Here is an 18511-nt window from a genome sequence, read left to right on the forward strand (position 1 = left end):
AACTAGTTTTTTCTTTAATGTCTTTCAGAGAATGAAATCTGCAGTTCTTATCTGTTTCCACCTAACATACAATTCCATATTCACTAGCAATAGGTCTCATAAGCAGACACATTTCTTACATATTATAGCATGAGAGGAAGCCATTCAATGCACTGGGATGATGCCAGCTCCCAGCAGAGCAATACTATCAGTCCCAGCCCATTTCTACTTATTCTGTCCAGGGCCAGATTTAGATTAAGGGAGGCCCTAGGCTATTCCACTTGTGAGGCCCCTCCCAATCCCCCACCCCCACGACGAGAGGAAGATGGAAGAGTCCACCAGATTGACACCATCCGCGCCTGCGCAGTTGGGGGAAGCCGGTGACGCAGTAGCGACGCAAAAAGACGCTGTCTCTCCGCGCGTGCGCAGTGGGCAGGGCGGGTTCAGATCTCCATTTGCATTCCACACAATCACCTCGATGCCTCATGTCTACCAAAGATCCTGGGTGTCTACTACAGGTAAGTAGTGGAATATTGCGTTGCGGGAGTGCCTGTTTCTCCGGGCTGGGGGGGAGAGGTGTCTGCGGCGCGGAGTCGGAGCCTCGCTGCGTGGGAGGGAGAGAGAGGGGGGGATGTGAGAGGGGGAAAGGGGGGGGGGGGGGGGTTGAGACAGAGGGGGGAAAGAGGTGAAAAATATGTATTCCATAGTTTGCAACTTTCATTTTGCATCATTTTTAATGTGCACACACTAACACAGTCGAACAGTAACAGGCAATCAAATCAACACACAAAACATTTTCTAAAAAAAGGTTTTATTTACTGCAAAAACTGACAGTATTTTATTTGCAGTGTTTGCATGCTCCTTTATAACATTTTACATAACATTTTACAGTACAATTTGATTATTAAAATAAGGACAGCTTCAATTCTTGATCTTTTTTTTAATGTATACAACAATGACCCCAATCATCCCATTCCAACCACTCATTACTCTTGACTCAACCAAAATTATTTCTGAAATATTGGTCATAAATGTGGTGCAAAAATGCTCCAAAATAATGCTCAGAATGCACCAGAGAATTTAAAACCCCAGAGCTTCCAGGGCCCTTAAGCACTTATTTCACATAATATTTTTGTAATCCTGCCATGCCACCCCACCTTTTTGAAAAGCTTCGTACGGGCCTGGTGTGTAATATTTTTGACACTGTCATAGGCCTTTCTTACATATGCTGTCACAAAGCACTGTAGTCTCTAAACAACACTTCAATAATTTTCCTTGCCCTCCATTTCAGAATAATAGTGTTTTAAGCCGATATCTCGACTCTAGCACTGGCAATAAATAAAAATGCGCAGCTTTCCAGCCCTTATCTCATTGGCCACGCTCGGCTGCACATCGGTGTCAATCTGGTGGACTCTTCCATCTTCCTCTCGTCGTGGGGGTGGGGGATTGGGAGGGGCCTCACAAGTGGAATAGCCTAGGGCCTCCCTTAATCTAATTCTGGCCCTGGACAGAATAAGTAGAAATGGGCTGGGACTGATAGTATTGCTCTGCTGGGAGCTGGCATCATCCCAGTGCATTGAATGGCTTCCTCTCATGCTATAATATGTAAGAAATTTGTCTGCTTATGAGACCTATTGCTAGTGAATATGGAATTGTATGTTAGGTGGAAACAGATAAGAACTGCAGATTTCATTCTCTGAAAGACATTAAAGAAAAAACTAGTTATTTTAAGGACAATCCAGTAGTTTATAGATGGTTATCTCATTATCTACTCTCTGATGGATCTGAAGCTGTGAGGCAGCAGCGCTAACTTTTGTGTCACGGAGCGGACTTGGCAAAAGATCTGTGCATAATATTGTAAATAAATTAAATCTGGAATCCCGCTTCTTGTTTAACTATTGGAGAAAATTCAAATTGAGACATGGAATGTTTTCTAGTGATGGTTGAGTAGCAGAGGCAGAAATGCTGCGGCTGTTTGATAGATACAGTTGGGTGCTGGACCTGGGTGGCATGGGCGGTTTTACTTTTGTTATTAATGATTAGGGCCGAATGGGCTACCTCGTCTTAGCCTAGTTTCTTATTTATGATCCTGTGAAGCAATGGCATCTCCTGGTGGTGAGTAACAGGAAATGTTTCTCAGCACAACTAACGTTCGGGTTATCAAGATGCCAATGGATGCCATAAGCAGAAAAATAAATATGAAAATATTAGCAATTTTTGTCACCACCTCCTTTACTCCTTTAGAGTGAGACCTGGTCCTTAACTTTGCAGAACATCACCACTATTCTAAAGAATGAAGATGAATATCAGTTGGCAGTGGTGGAGGGTGTGGTAGGGAATTGGTCATTGTTGGGGAGAAGATGGTTACATGAATTGTTATCAACTAGTCTACGTTGATTTATATATCAACTTTTCTTTCAGTGTTCACATCCTTTCTTTACGCTTTCAACAGTCAGTCCTGCAAGACACAACAAATACTCAGTAGGAACTGGATCAAAATCCAATGTAAAACTCCAGGTTGCAGACCCAAAGAGTAAGTTTCATTCATGATCTATGAGATTCACCTATTCTGACAACTATGGTGTGACTGGTGAATACCTTTATTAAATGTTATCCCAGCTAATTTATGTTTGATTGGACTTTGTCTGAAAACTAGATTAAGTGGGACCCATTGGGTCCCAGTCACACAGGAGGCCTGGTCCCCAATGCAATATTCCACCACTGAGCCATAGCCCCCAACTGCGCTGGCGTGGCTGATGGGTTCCCATTGTTACGCACCTGGTCCCCCCTCCTCCCCTCAACTCCACCACATGCTCTCCCCTCCCCACACACTCACTCCATTCCCACTCAACTCCCCCATCCACTCTTAGTGGCTGTCCGGTGACACAGCCATTCCCGCCCATTCGGGCACGGCCAGTGGAAAAGGTATTTATTAAAGCTTAAAATTTGAATAACTCATAAAATATAACAACAATTTAATTGTTAAAGATGAGATTTATTCAGTTAAGTTCTTTCTTGTTGCATCTCTTGTTGTGTTCTGCTGCTCACTGTGGCTCGATGTCTCTTTGCTGTTGATGGAAAAAAAGATGCACAATTTTAATCTGGAGACATTATTGAGTAGTCAAACTTTAACTTGAAGAAATTCAGAGAATTTACCTCAGAAGTCATCGTTCAACCAAGCACGCGTTTAATGACAACATTCTTGGTCAATGTACCATCATTCAGGAAAACTTTGACATTTTCCTCGGCTAAGAGCCACATATAGTTGTCCATGCTGAAATACCGGTTTCTCAAGGTATATTAACAATTTATCCATGGTTTGTCCTTGTGCTTTATGGATCATCATAGCAAAACTTGACTGAATTGGGAATTGGCTCCACTGAAGGGGAATGTCTTCGCCTTCTGTCAAATTGAGCGTTATCCTAGAAATGAGAACAATGCCATCTTTGAAGGCTCCCATGTTGATTCTTGCAATGATCAGATTATTGTGTAGCTCTCCGCGATCATCCTCGTTCCATTGCATAGCTTTGGGGGTTCCAAGTTTCTCATTAACATGATTGGAGATCAATTTTTCAACTCCAATTTATGTGATGGTAAACCAGAGATCTCGAGTGAATCAAGGAATTCTGTTGGAAAGTGAGTAGCATTAGTTCCCTCAGACAGCATTGAAAGAAAAGTATTCCAGGAAAGCATCTGATACGTAGAATTGATGCTTCTCATGGAATAGTTGTGTGGAACCAACATACAATTGTCGGTAAATAATTCTACAGGATTGTCAAATGTGGGATAGATGAAATCAATACAATCCTCCAGTGTTCTCTTGTGTCATTTCAATTTCATCATCTTCATTCTTTAAAATGCCGTCTTCTCCAACTTTCAACAAAAATTGAGAATAGTCGCCTTCCTCCATCTCTCAAACGCATATTCGTCTGCAATTGAAACTTAGTGAAAAGTGTCCACAAGTAGGATTTCTTGATACAGGAAATTTCAATATCTGCATCATTTCCCCATTTCACTACAGGAAGGAGTTGTCAAAAATCGCCACAACAAATGGTAGGAATCCCACCAAAAGGCTTAGTGCCGATGCATACATCTCGAAGAGTTCTGTCCACTGCTTCAAACCTTTCCCTGCTAATCATCCATCGGGCACTCATCCCAAACAATGAGTTTCACTTGCCTCTTCAAACGTGCTGTGTTCGAGTTCTTCTCAATGTTGCAGAATGTATCCTGGGTCACTTGGATGGGTATCTTGAATCGACAATGTGCAGTTCTTCCACCAGGCATTAATGTAGCTGCTATCCCTGAGGATGCTACAGCAATAGCAACATCACCGTCTAATTTTGGAGAGGATCTAATCTATATTACTAAAAGTTGCCTTGCCTAATTACAGTTGCCTTGCCTTCTATATAATTAAAAGTCTAATCTTGACCACTTCCTGTTTGCGCTTTATATTGATTTTAGAAAAAACGCTATCACGTACTGTGAGTACTTATGGCTGTGAATTTTGGCCATCTTACTCAGAGTCCCCCTCCGCTCATCAGGTGCCAAGGATTTTTCCCATTGATTAGAAATAAGAGTTATTAATGTTTAAAAAATGTTGAGATTCTCTCTCCTGTCAATCACGTCACGAAGACCGCGCCCCTTCTGGTGGGAGGGACTATAAAACCCAGAAGTGTGGGCGTGGCTCAGTCTCTGCAAGATGAAGGAGGGAGAGGTCATGACTCGCTGTCTTTAGTGGCCTTGCACCCTGCTTGAAATGGCATGAAACTGCACTTGAATTTGGTGGTCTTGCAACCTGCTTGAAATGGAATTTCAAGGAATAGCCGTGTCAACTGACAGCCGTGAGTGAGTGAGCTGCCAGCACAACAGGCTTAAGTGACTGAGCCGCCAGCCCAAGAATCCATTCGGCCCACAATGTCCATACTAGCCCTCTGGAAACCAGTCCCTTCAGCCCACTATACCAATACTAACGCTCCAGAAATCCCCCCCCCCCACCCCACTGGCCACCAATATTGGAATTGGTGGAGAGGTGGAATATTGCATTAGGGGACCAGACCTCCCGTGTGATGTTGGGACCCAACGGGTCCCACTTAGTCTCGTTAGTTATAAATATATTTTCCGTTCCTCCTGGTGAATCAATGAAAAACATTGAAGGAAGATTCCTTTTCAAGCAGTTGCACACCTGGTCATACACTGCTCTCTGCTCAGCATTCAGGAGAGGCTCATTCTACTCAACAAATTGCTGTTGTTCAGTTCTATTGTATTGCAATTCCTACAGTAATTCTGGATTGTCAGCATCAAGGTGCATCCTTCCATTTCTTGGTTGTGGCAAAGCGCGCCCACGGACAGAAAATCCAGGGTTTCATCCAGGATGATACCAACACCAGGAACATGTGGGAAGGCATCCGGGCCATAACAAACTACAAGGCCCCTCTGTCTGAAGAAGGGTTTCGGCCCGAAACGTCGCCTATTTCCTTCGCTCCATAGATGCTGCTGCACCCGCTGAGTTTCCCCAGCAATTTTGTGTACCTTCGATATTCCAGCATCTGCAGTTCCCTTTTGAACACAAGGCCCCTCAGATGTCTTGTAAGGATGACACAGACTTTCTCAATGAACTCAATAATTATTTCGGCAGGTTTGAGGCACTGAACACCACTACAGTGAGGAAATTAGAGCCTCAACCAGGAGAACAGACACTGTCTTTTGAAACTGCTGAAGTCCGCAGAATCCTGGAGGGCATTGACAAGCGAAAGGCAGTCGGACCGGATAATATACCGGGGCGTCTGCTTAGGGGATGTGCCGACCAGCTGGCCCTGGTTCTGACAGACATTTTTAACACCTCCCTGAACCAGGCCATTGTTCCATCATGTTTCAAGACAGCCACCATCATACCAGTCCCCAAAAAGTCCACAATAACCTGCCTGAATGATTACCGCACCGTAGCACTCACACCAATAATAATGAAGTGCTTTGAGAGGCTTATTAAGCAGCACATGGTCTCTAAACTCCCCTCCAGTTTTGACCCGTTCCAGTTTGCTTATCGCCCGAACCGCTCCACAGAGGATGCTATCTCCTCTGCAGTCCACCTGAGCCTACAACACCTGGAGGAGAACACCCACGTGCGGATGCTGTTTGTTGACTTCAGCTCAGCATTTTACGATAATCCCCCAGCATCTGGTGAGCAAACTGGCACCCCTAGGATTCAATACCACACTATGCAACTGGATCCTGGATTTCCTTTCTGAAAGACCCCAGTCTGTGCGGCTGGGGAAGAACACCTCCTCGGTCATCACACTGAGCACCGGCTCCCCTCAGGGCTGTGTCCTGAGTCCGCTGCTCTTCACATTGATGACACATGATTGTGTCGCCAGGTCCACTACTAACCATATCATCAAATACGCGGATGACACAACAGTAGTGGGCCTCATCCGCAACAACGACGACCAGGCATACAGAGAGGAGGTGGAGCAGCTGGTGAGCTGGTGCAGCAGGAACAACCTTCTCCTAAATGTGGACAAAACCAAGGAGATTGTCGTCGACTTCAGAAAGAAAAATCAGCCCAGTCACACTCCGCTGTGCATCAACAACTTAGCAGTGGAGCAGGTGAAAAACATCAAGTTCCTGGGAGTGCATATAACGGATACCTTAACTTGGACCACAAACATCACATCTCTGGTAAAACGGGCACAGCAGCGTTTGTACTTCCTCCGCAGGATGAGAAGATCACACCTCCACCCTCCCATCCTCACCACATTCTACAGAAGCACCATTGAATCAGTCATGACCAGCTGCATCTCTATGTGGTGCGGCGGCTGTACAGCTGCGGACTGGAAGTGCCTTCAGAGAGTGGTGAGGACAGCGGAAAAAATCATTGGGACTTCTCTTCCTTCCATCATGGACATTGGTTACAAACGCTGTCTGACAAGAGCTAAGGGCATTACCAGAGCCCCCACACACCCACAATATGGACTGTTTACACTGCTGAACTCTGGGAGGAGGTACCGCAGCATGAAGAGCGGGACAACCAGGTTCTGCAACAGCTTCATCCCCCAGGCCATAAGACTATTGAACTCACAATCAAACCGATGCCATAACTTTCTTATACATTGCCACTTTTAATTTTCTTTCCTACATATCTATTTTACAGAACTATGCACATGAAGCACTTTTTATGGACACACTAAGCACTTTTGCTGATCGCCTGATATAAATGTTATATTCTGCTGCTACTTTGAAGAGTCAATGCAACAACATTTCGTTCAATGTGCACTGTGTCTATGTGTATATCTGAATGACAATTAAAGTTTATCTATCTATCTATCTATCTATCTATCTATCTATCTATCTATCTATCTATCTATCTATCTATCTATCTATCTATCTATCTATCTATCTATCTATCTATCTATCTATCTATCTATCTATCTATCTATCTATCTATCTATCTATCTATCTATCTATCTATCTATCTATCTATCTATCTATCTATCTATCTATCTATCTATCTATCTATCTATCTATCTATCTATCTATCTATCTATCTATCTATCTATCTATCTATCTATCTATCTATCTATCTATCTATCTATCTATCTATCTATCTATCTATCTATCTATCTATCTATCTATCTATCTATGAAAGCATTCCATTGTCTTTTTGTAATTCACAAGCTTCTCTTGAATATACAACAGAGCCTGATCATGATGGTTCTCATCAATCATGATATTAGGATCATTAATTGTTCACCGTTCTCTTTCAAGGTAATCTTCAGACATTGAATTCTTGAAGTGATCCCATAATTGTTGAGGATTGTTGACCTCAGTATTTGTCAGCAAAACCAACAAATCTCTCATTGCACTGGGGAGTCTTGTCCTCAGCATCTTCCATTGTTTGTTGCCAATGGTCGTCAGTCTGCAACGAACCTCTTTCTCTGCAGACGTCTTTGAAGAAAGGATAAATTTCTCCATCATGTGTCTTCAATGAATCAAATGATACTGGCCCTTTTACGTGATGGAGAAGCAGTCTCAAGTAGTAGAGGGCACCCAATCTTGGAGACAAGGTATATACTCGACCCAGAATGTTGGCTTCAAAAATACCTGCAAGATCTTCCACTCTCTTGCCAGCCTTCCTTCTTTGCCATCTCCTATTGTTCCATGTGTAAAATCGGGGAACATCAGCATAGTAGAGTGTTCTTGCAAATGGCTCTTGAGAACACAATTCCATGAATTCAGTTAATGTCGTTCTCGCCATATCATCATTCCTCACTCGCTGAGCAGCATCGACTCTGATGACGACTCGTTGTTCTTGTGGTAGATGTACCTGGAGTCGAAAGGCAGAGGGATATCTCTCATGAGTCGGAAATCTAAGGATTGATGCCACTGGTTCTGATGGACCAATGTATCTGCCAGTCAAGTACTGTGTAATTTCATCATGCCTGTTAACTCCAAAAACTGCTTGATCACTTCCCTTCAAGGTGTACTTGATCACGTATTTGACCGACTTTACAGAGGAGCATATCTCAACGTTGATGTGACATTTCAACAACTTCAACAGTTGAGCATTATAGGGCACCACCCAATCAGAAGTAATAGGCCGATGCCGGCGTCCCTCTTGATGTCCTTGAAATCCTCCCATGTCTGGATATCTTCTCATCTACAGAGGATAATGAATCAATCCACACCATGGTCCAGTGAGGCACTTGATGAATAACTTTCTGTTCAGACCGAATATTCTTGCAATCAAGTCTGGTCTATCACACAACTGCTGATTGTGAAAGAGGCACTGTCGCATCTCACTCCACTTCGGATTGCAAGTCATTGTAATGAAGAATGAAGCATTGCCATCCTTCTGAACGTCCTGGCATCGTCCCATCATGTATCTCGGTCCACCGACAAATGTCGAGGAGAGGATGATGCGCTTTCCGATGTTTTCCAAATCATCATTATCGTTTAATGCATCCGTGAGTCCTCTGTAAGTTGTTGATCTCAACAATGCTTGATTCATGCAAATATAATTGAGCCTATCAGCTGCCATATTAACCACATATTGTTGAAAGTCGTCCTCCTCTCAAAAGGTAGTTTAATTCATTATCATGATTCATAATCCTATAGGCATAATATCGCATTGCTGTCAATTTCTTGCAGTTACTCATTTGATGCCATCCATCATCTCCATGTGGAAAGAAAAGGACGTGTTGAAAACTATTATACGACCCATGAGACTCTGAAATGATTTTCAGGCCTCATCCTCTTTCTTTCAAGATAATTTGCCGTGATGTTGCCCGAGGGTCATAATCATTTGGTATTATGACGGCAACTTCATTGGCAATTTGCGTGTTAAACCGCCTTCATGTTCCAAAGCCGGCAGACAGTCTGGATGATTGACAATTGATGCCTGTGGTAAACCTTGAATTCTTTCCTTTACGATTTTAAGTGTTTCAATGTAAGGCTTGATTTGTCTTATCGTTTTCAAGCATTGCAACAATTTCCATTTGAATACCAGCATTTCACAGTATACCCATTCACAATTCAATGCTGTCTTGGGGATCCATAAAATAGATCTGCAAGAATTGATTTTGCTGGTGTAGGTCAGGCATCAACGAACCAAGGTAATGATGAACCTGGCCTTGAATGATCACTGAAGGATTCCACCCGGATGGCACCACTTGCTTGGCACGGAATGACGTCCGTTGAAAGAGATAGTTGTATTGTCTAATATTCTTTCTGAACTTGTTTGCTCACCTGTGCGCGGCTGCCCAGCCTGCAGCTGTCTGTCTTTTCATCTTTTTTTTTATTTTTAGTTAGTTAAAGTGTTTTTGTTTCTGGAGTTCTAGACTTTTTTATGTGGGGGGTGGGGGGGGGGAAAGGGGGAAACTACCTTTCAGGGTCCCTACCTGGTCGGAGAGGCAGCTTTTCTCCGGGCTGCAGCTTCGACCCATCCTCGCGGCCTACCAGCGGGCCTGGAGCGGCGTTTCCTGTCGGGCACTGCCCAGAACCACGGCTTCGGCAGCGGCACAGCGCTGGAGCGCTATTGTGGAGCGGGCGATGCCTTGCCTGGGTCGCCGCGCTGGAGCTCCGGTGAGCTGAAGACCGCCGAGTAAAACATCGCGGAGCTGCGGGTTTGAGGAGCGGCCAGCTGCGGGCGGTGGCGCCGAACTGTACACCGGGAGCCTGGGATCTCTAGATGAGATCGCCAGTTGTGGAGCTCCAACCGGCACGGCCTTGTTGGCTTCGGAAGCCGCGGCCTCCAGTACGGAAGCGGCCGTTCCAGGGTTCCCAGGCCGCTGCGAGGATTCTCCCGACGCCGGAGCAACATCACCCGGCGAGAACTACTGTAGGGGCAGGGGGAGGGGTGTGGTGGTGGGTGGGGGGAGGGGTGTGTAGGGGGGGTGGGGACAGGGGGTTGTGGGGAAAAGGGGGGGTGTGGTGGGGGGTGGGGTGTTTTGTGGGGGGAGGTTGGTGTGTGGGCGGGGGGATGGGGGTAGAGAGCTCGAAGAGAAGACGGAGAAGAGCCATGGGGGGACAGGGGTATCACGGGGGAGGGGAGCAGGAGCCAGCGAGGGGGACCAGAGGGGAGGGGCTGGAGCTGGCAGTGCGATAGGGACATGATGAGCACAAGATCAGAGTTTTAGTTATGTAAGGAAAATAAGGGGGTAAAATAAAATACAACTTTCGACTTAAAAAGTTCGCAGCAGGATCGCGATTAGTCGATTCCCACGCATTTTCAATCATCGTTCGATTCAGTGTAATTTTCACACCTGGTTGATATAGTTTTTTAAAAAAGATACAGTACATTACAATAAATAGTTTCAAGCATATCCGGTACTAAACGCACGAACATTAAGGTGGTTACTGATGTTACAAACGGTTATAAATGAATATAATTTCAAAGTGAAATAGGAGATTTCCGTGGAAAGAATATTTAGCCAGAATATGGTCAGGTCGCTGCAAAATGCTCACTTAAAACAATATGCCGTCAACTCAGGATTGTTTCTTAGCCTTCTGACAGGTGTTTCAATCTCACCTCGTAGCACGCTGTTAATCGATTCACAGCTATTAATTTTCATTCCTGGTCCGTATCGAACTTCTCCAAATGCAAACGCTTCAAGTTACGCTTCTTGTGTGGTGGTAAGGGGGGGGGGGGGATGCTAGGATAAAATACCATATATTTGCATTTATATAGCGATCCTGCTGCAAAATTTTAAAGTCGAAAGATGTATTTTATTTCAAAGTGGGAATTTGAAGATAGGGACAGAGATGCTACACAGAGATTTTGATAGGAAGAAAACGTTACAGCAGCTGAGTAAAAGATCAGTCAAATGGTAGGTTCAATGAAGATCCGGCGAAGGGGATTGGGGGTGGTGGGAAAGTATCTATAGCTTGGGACTTGCCTAAATGAGTATTGAGATGGATTATCATTCCACACCAAATTTCTTCGACAATAATACCTTTTATGCAATTATCACAATAGTTTGTTGGATATGGATCAACGGACTCTGTATGGCACATGCTCGTAAATTAGTAAAACAAATGTTCTTCTTTAAGTATTGTTGTTTCTGGGATGGGATGACTAATAACAAATAATTTACATTCTATATTTTGTCATAATGTGGCTGAAACAATGGCATATTTTGTGATATTTATTGAGCTAGAAAGATACAACTGAGTTTGGGCAAGATATTAACTTGCAACATTCTGTATGTCTGATAGATATTGTGACATGGAACTCAGAAATTATGGGAGGATTACATAAAACTACAATTCAAAGGTAATGAATATACAGAGTATTCTTATTCCCATCATGAACATACAATAGTGATACAGGACACCGGGTCCTACTACAGTAAACTCACGAGCTACTACAGTATGACTACGTGTTAAAAAGTATCAAATTTTTACATCCTGAGTATATTTTACTCGTGGACATTTTTCAACGTTGAAAAATCACAAGTTACCACGTTTCCCGAGTACCTGCTGTTAGCGCTCAGAAATGGCATGTTGGCCTTTATAACAAGAGGAATCGAATATAGGAGCAAATTTGAGGAAGGACATCTTGCTATTGAGGGAGTGCAACATAGGTTAATTCCCGGGATGGCGGGACTGTCATATGCTGAGAGAATGGAGCAGCTGGGCTTGTACACTCTGGAGTTTAGAAGGATAAGAGGGGATCTCATTGAAACATATAAGATTGTTAAGGGCTTGGACACGCTAGAGGCAGGAAACATGTTCCCGATGTTGGGGGAGTCCAGAACCAGGGGCCACAGTTTAAGAATAAGGAGTAAGCCATTTAGAACAGAGACGAGGAAACACTTTCTCACAGAGAGTGGTGAGTGTGGAATTCTCTGCCTCAGAGGGCGGTGGAGGCAGGTTCTCTGGATGCTTTCAAGAGAGAGCTAGATAGGGCTCTTAAAAATAGCGGAGTCAGGGGATATGGGGGGGGATGGCAGGAAGGGGTACTGATTGTGGATGATCAGCCATGATCACATTGAATGAATGTGATATGAAAGTGAATTAGATGTCAAATTAAACTTTTTATGCTTTATCTGGTGAGATAAATCGCAGACTTGATTTTTAAAATCTAAAAATTTTGTAACATTGCTAAATGTATCTGCATCTTGGAGGCAGGTTAGGTTGTTAGCCAAGAATGATAGACTTCGTTATCCCTCAGTACAGCAACATCAAGAATGATGTTGCTATACTAAGGGATAGCCAAGTCTATCCCTCATTGCTAGCAGCTGATGGGAAGTGGCTGTAAAAGGACAGCGCTGCTGGGGGGGGGGTGAGTTCCTTTCAGAGCGTGTGGGTAGTCTGTCCATGGGTAAGGTTGCGGGGAGGGCAGGAGCGTTGAGAAGGAGGGGGTCGGCCGGGGATCATCCAGCTCTAGAGCGGGTCAGTGGGCGATGGATAACAGGACAGCGGGCAGTGGAGCTTACTCCATATGTCAGTGTGAGTAACCTCAATTGATCCCTTGTTCGCGCTGACACAGGAGTAAGCTCCACCTACCGCTGTGATGTTATCCATCACCCGCTGACCCGCTCCGCTCTATGATCTTTGCTCTTGAGCTGGTCCCCTCACTGTTCAGACGGAGAGCACAGCCAGAGGTGAGCGGGCCGGCAGAAGGTGCTGAGATGGCAGTCGGTTCTGCTGTCCGGCGATGGAGGCTGCTCGTAGGCGAGCTGCTTCCCTCCCCGGCCACAATGCGGTAGCTCCGTGCCCGGAGCGCGGCGGCAGCGGTGAGTGAGTGTTACTGGCATGAACCCGACCCTCTCCTTCTCAACGCTCCTGCCCTCCCCGCAACTTTACCCCTGGCTAGACTCCCCACACGCTGTGAAAGGAATTCTCCCCCGAATTGTCATATAACTCACGACACGTGACTCATTTATAATTATTTATTTATATTTATATGAAAATTTTTCCCAATTGGGCCCCGCACCTCCTAAGGTCAGTCCTGTTTCTGACCATCCAGCTCCACAACCTCATCTGTACTTTTGCTTAATGGGCAGTTTGAACATTATGAGTATCCTGGACACTCATAATGTTAAAGGTGCAATTTGACATTATTCTGGGCAACTTTCTTCACCTTTGCAAAAATATCAGGTTGGTTCTAATACAGGATGTAGAATAATGCAACAATTTTGTTTTACATTCCTGAGAGCTTTACGAGTTATATGTTTGACATAGCTTAGAGTTCATAACATTTTGGGAGAAGCGTGGAAAAGGCAGAACATTTCTAATTCCTTTTAATCAACATCTGTAATGTGTTAAAGACATCAAGGAATGTATAAATAATGCCTCTATAAAGCAAAATAATAGTAACATTTGCATGAGGCTTCTTCCATAAAATTTTGTTTTTTCAGTTTAAAAAGAATATTTGTAAGATATTTAAAGAAAAAACTATCCACCACATTTCTAATGTAGTTCTCCAGATGGTGGAGTCACCACTTATTTTCCCGAGAGGTGGTACTATGTTCTCATACATGATTCCATTGCTATCCATGAATCATAAAACATATCATAATCAGCTGGGGAGATCTATTCATCAAGGAATCATAATGCAGGGAGTCCTGGCCTTCCACCAAACCTGCTCCTTATGCTAATCCCACACTCATCCCTTTATCCTCCCCACATTCCCATTTGATCATCTGAGATTTTATCACTCACCTACACACTAGGAACAATGACCAATTAACCTACCAACCTGAAAAGTTTTGCAACACGGGAGGAAATGGAATGCTCAGAGGAATTCCACAAACAGGGAGAACCTGCAGGTTCCACATAGATAGGGATTACTGAATCTGCGAGGCAAAGGCTTTACTGGCTACAACATTATGCCACTGTCTGTTGGTGAATTGTTGATGTTGAAAGTGATTTGTGACTAACAAATATATTTGTTATCCATGTGCATTCTCTGGAGAGATGAGCTGTTGTCTCTCCCACCATTCCTGCAGCCAAGCAAGCAGATTCAATGTTGGCAACGCAAAATACATTTTGTACCTTTTAGTCAATATGCCCCAGAGATGATAAAAGAGAGAGGACCAGAGATGTTATTTTAAGTTTCGTATGAAGTGCAGGCTTTAGTTCAGGTGACTGAAGAGAAAAAAAACAAGATCTGTAAAGGGTGAGTATGGGAAATAGAGAACAATGTAAAAGCTCTGCAAACAGTACCATCATACAAAGAAATCATCTCTCACAGTCCACCTTGAAGCTTACAAACTCCACCTCACTGATTACAAAGATGCCCTTATTGCTGCAAAATCTGCCTACCTCTCCTCCATATTCACTGATCCCTGCCTAAACCACAGAACCCTCTTCTCCACAGTGGGCAACCTCCTCAAGCCTCGAGCAAACAGTCTCCCTACCTCTACTCCGGATCTCTGCAACTCATTCCTCCACTTTTTCGCTGATAAAATCAGCACCATCTATCAATCTTTATCCCCTGTACCCGACTCCCCAGCATCTACTCCAACACCTACCAAGGCCCCTCCTTTCAACATCTCCACTGACCTCCTTGATGAAGCCAAATTTTATTTAAAATATAAGAAGATATTAAATTGGCTTCTGGGCTAGCTTACAGCTTATATTTAGTCTCAAATTAGGCTTGCCTCAGGTTGCGGTGTGTGAGATAATAAATCCTATAACATTGTCTCCCAAGTGAGGAAGTGACAGAGAAAGAAACAGCTAGTCACATCTTTGAAGTAAGATGCCATAAACCAAATGGCCAATGTTTATGAGGGACCAAATGACAGCGAGGAAGCAGCGAAAGAGCTAGGTAAGATCTCTGTGAAGATAAAATGGCATTATCCAAATGGCCAATGTTTATGAAGGACGAGAGAGGAACCAGGGAAGTAGTAAGATAATGTCGTAAACCAAATGGCCAATGTTATCTTGTACTATGTAAACAAAAGGTCTTTGATGTGATGCATTCTGTGGAAACCTTTTCCTGTAACTCTGACCATGACTAATGTCTGTGAAATGTGCTAAGGGGCCAAAAAAACCCTATTTAAGGCAATGTAATTCTGTTGTTCAAAGAAGGGGACGGAAGACGGTCAAGTGTCTGTATTGGTCACTTGATTGGAATTCTCGCTCCCTTCCATCGGCCGATGTTAAGTAAAGTTTTGAACTGGTCTACCAAACAGTTTGTGTGGTGTCTGTTTATTAAGAAGCGAACCTGGTTTAGTAGTTAAGAAAGTAGCTTTTTCATCCTTACCCCTCCTCCACACTGCTTCCTCTCCCAGTTTGACCTGGTCACCCCTATTGAAATCTCCAAACTCATCAGCTCTTCCAAACCCACTACCTGCTCCCTCGACCCTCTCCCCACTCCCCTGCTGAAGTCCTGCCTCCCCGTTCTCTGCCCCTACCTCACTAATCTCTTCAACTCCTCATTGTCCCAAGGAATTGTCCCCTCCGCTTTCAAAACTGCTGCTGTCACACCAATCTTAAAGAAACCTGGTCTTGATCCCTCCTCTCTTATTAACTATCGCCCAATCTCAAACCTCCCCTTTCTTTCAAAAACCCTGGAGCGTATCGTTGCGTCGCAACTTCATTCCCACCTCCTTGCGTATAACCTACTTGAACCCCTCCAATCTGGCTTTCGCCCCCTCCATAGCACAGAAACTGCTCTCCTCAAAGTCCTCAACGACCTCCTCACCTCTGCTGACACTGGTTCCCTCAACATCCTCATCCTCCTCGACCTGAGCGCAGCCTTCGATACAGTGAACCACAACATCCTGCTCACCAGACTCAAAGACCTCGGCATTGAAGGCTCTGCACTCAGCTGGCTCCGTTCCTACCTTTCCAACAGATCCCACTTCATCTCTCCCCACAACCACACCTCTGCTACAGCCAGTCACTCAAGGCGTTCCCCAAGGCTCCGTACTCGGCCCCCTCATCTTCATCATCTACATCCTCCCCCTTGGTCAGATACTCCGCCACTTCAACCTGGACTTCCACTGTTACGCCGATGACACCCAGATCTACCTCGGCACCAAATCCCCCCACAACCCCCCCCCCCCTCTCCCATATCAACTCCTGTTTGTCAGCTATAAAAACCTGGATGCAACATAACTTCCTCAAACTCAACAGCGATAAGACAGAATTCCTCCTCATAGGCTCCAAAGCCACACTCAGCAAAATCAATAACCCCACTCTCACCATCGACGGCACCACTGTCTCCCCATCTCCCAAGGCCCGCAACCTTGGCGTGATCTTTGATTCCACCCTCTCCCTTGAGCCTCACATCCGCCATGTCATTAAAACCTCCTTCTTTCATCTCCGCAACATCGCCAAACTCAGACCCTCTCTCACACCTCCCGCTGCTGAAAGACTCATCCATGCCTTCATCTCCTCCCGACTGGACTATTGCAACTCACTTCTCCTTGGCATCAGCTCCACCTACATCAACCGACTCCAACTGGTCCAGAACGCAGCCGCCCGACTCATCACCCACACCAAATCCTGGCATCACATCACTCCAGTCCTCAAACAACTTCACTGGCTTCCCATCTCCCACCGGATCACCTACAAAATCCTGATCCTCACCTACAAAGCCCTCCACCATCTGGCCCCCCCATATCTCACTGACCTCCTCTCCCCTACCAACCCTCACGGTCCCTCAGATCCACATTGCCGGTCTCCTCTCCATCCACAAGTCCAACCTCCGCAGTTTTGGGGACAGAGCCTTCTCCAGGGCAGCTCCCAGGCTCTGGAACTCCCTCCCCCAACTGATCCGCAATTCCGTGTCTCTCACCATCTTCCAGTCCCGCCTCAAGACCCATCTCTTCACCTCTGCCTATCCTTAGCCTCACGTCCCCCTCCCTTTTCATCTGTGCATTAATTGCCTCATATTGTGTTTTGAATTGTATTCTGTCTTTACTTTGTGTACTAGTCATGTCTCTACTATTTATTTCATTCCCCTTACATGTTTTTCCTCTACCTGCTAAATTTTTGTAAGGTGTCCTTGAGACTCTTGAAAGGCGCCCATAAATAAAATTTATTATTATTATTATTATTATTACCATGCATCAATGTGGCAGCCGTTCAAGCAGCCATACTGTGCATTTTACAAATATTGTACATTAATAATTTGATGTTATGTCGATGCTAATATATAAAACACGTTTTGCATTTGGGGTATATGGGCTGGATTTGAGATATTTGGTCTACTGTTTGTCCCACACATCCGTCCAGAAATACTCTTCAGATGTGGAAGGCCGAGCTGAGTGAGCTTTATTACCCACATCAGTGAAGTTTGGACTTGACACTCACATGTAAAAGATTTATTTATTGATTATTGTCCTATGTCACATTTGGTTCTTTTGCCAATCACCTCCATTTCAAAACATTCTCCAATTCTTGATTTATCTGGCAATAGGATGTGTGCCTTAACCTACTGTCTACATCGTTCATGAACTGCAGCAAGCTTAATGATTTGTTTCCTTGTCTACAATTCAATTTATTGTCATTTGGACCCCTTGAGGTCCAAACGAAATGCCGTTTCTGCAGCCACACATTACAAACAAATAGACCCAAGACACAACATAATTTACATAAACATCCATCACATTGCTGTGATGGAAGGCCAAAAAAACTTCTCTCTCCACTGCACTCTCCCCCCCGATGTCAGTCAAAGTCAAAGCCCCCGGCGGGTGATGGCGATTGTCCCGTGGCCATTAAGCCACGCCGGGTGATGCAAGGTCGCACACCGGGTCTTGGTGTTAGAGCCCCCGGCGTGCGCTCGCAGAGACCCGCCGCCATTCCAAGCCGCGCGGGGCGGTGATGTAGGCCCCGCTCCAGGAGCTCTTCAACCCCGCAACTCGGGCGGGAGAAGTCGCCGCTGCGGAAGCCCCGAAAAGCGGTCTCCCGCCAGGGACCCGCGGGCTCCCGGTGTTACCGTCCGCCAAACCCGCAGTTGCAGCCACCGAATCTCCGGGGGTCGGGTCGCAGCAGCGTCCACCACAGCTCCACCCGCTCTGGACTCGGCCAGCACCGCGACGGTGAGGTGTGTAGTCGGCACTGGAGCCCCCGGTCTTCCTGT

This window comes from Amblyraja radiata, chromosome 24 (assembly GCF_010909765.2).
Source record: "Amblyraja radiata isolate CabotCenter1 chromosome 24, sAmbRad1.1.pri, whole genome shotgun sequence".
Classification (NCBI taxonomy): Eukaryota; Metazoa; Chordata; class Chondrichthyes; order Rajiformes; family Rajidae; genus Amblyraja; species Amblyraja radiata.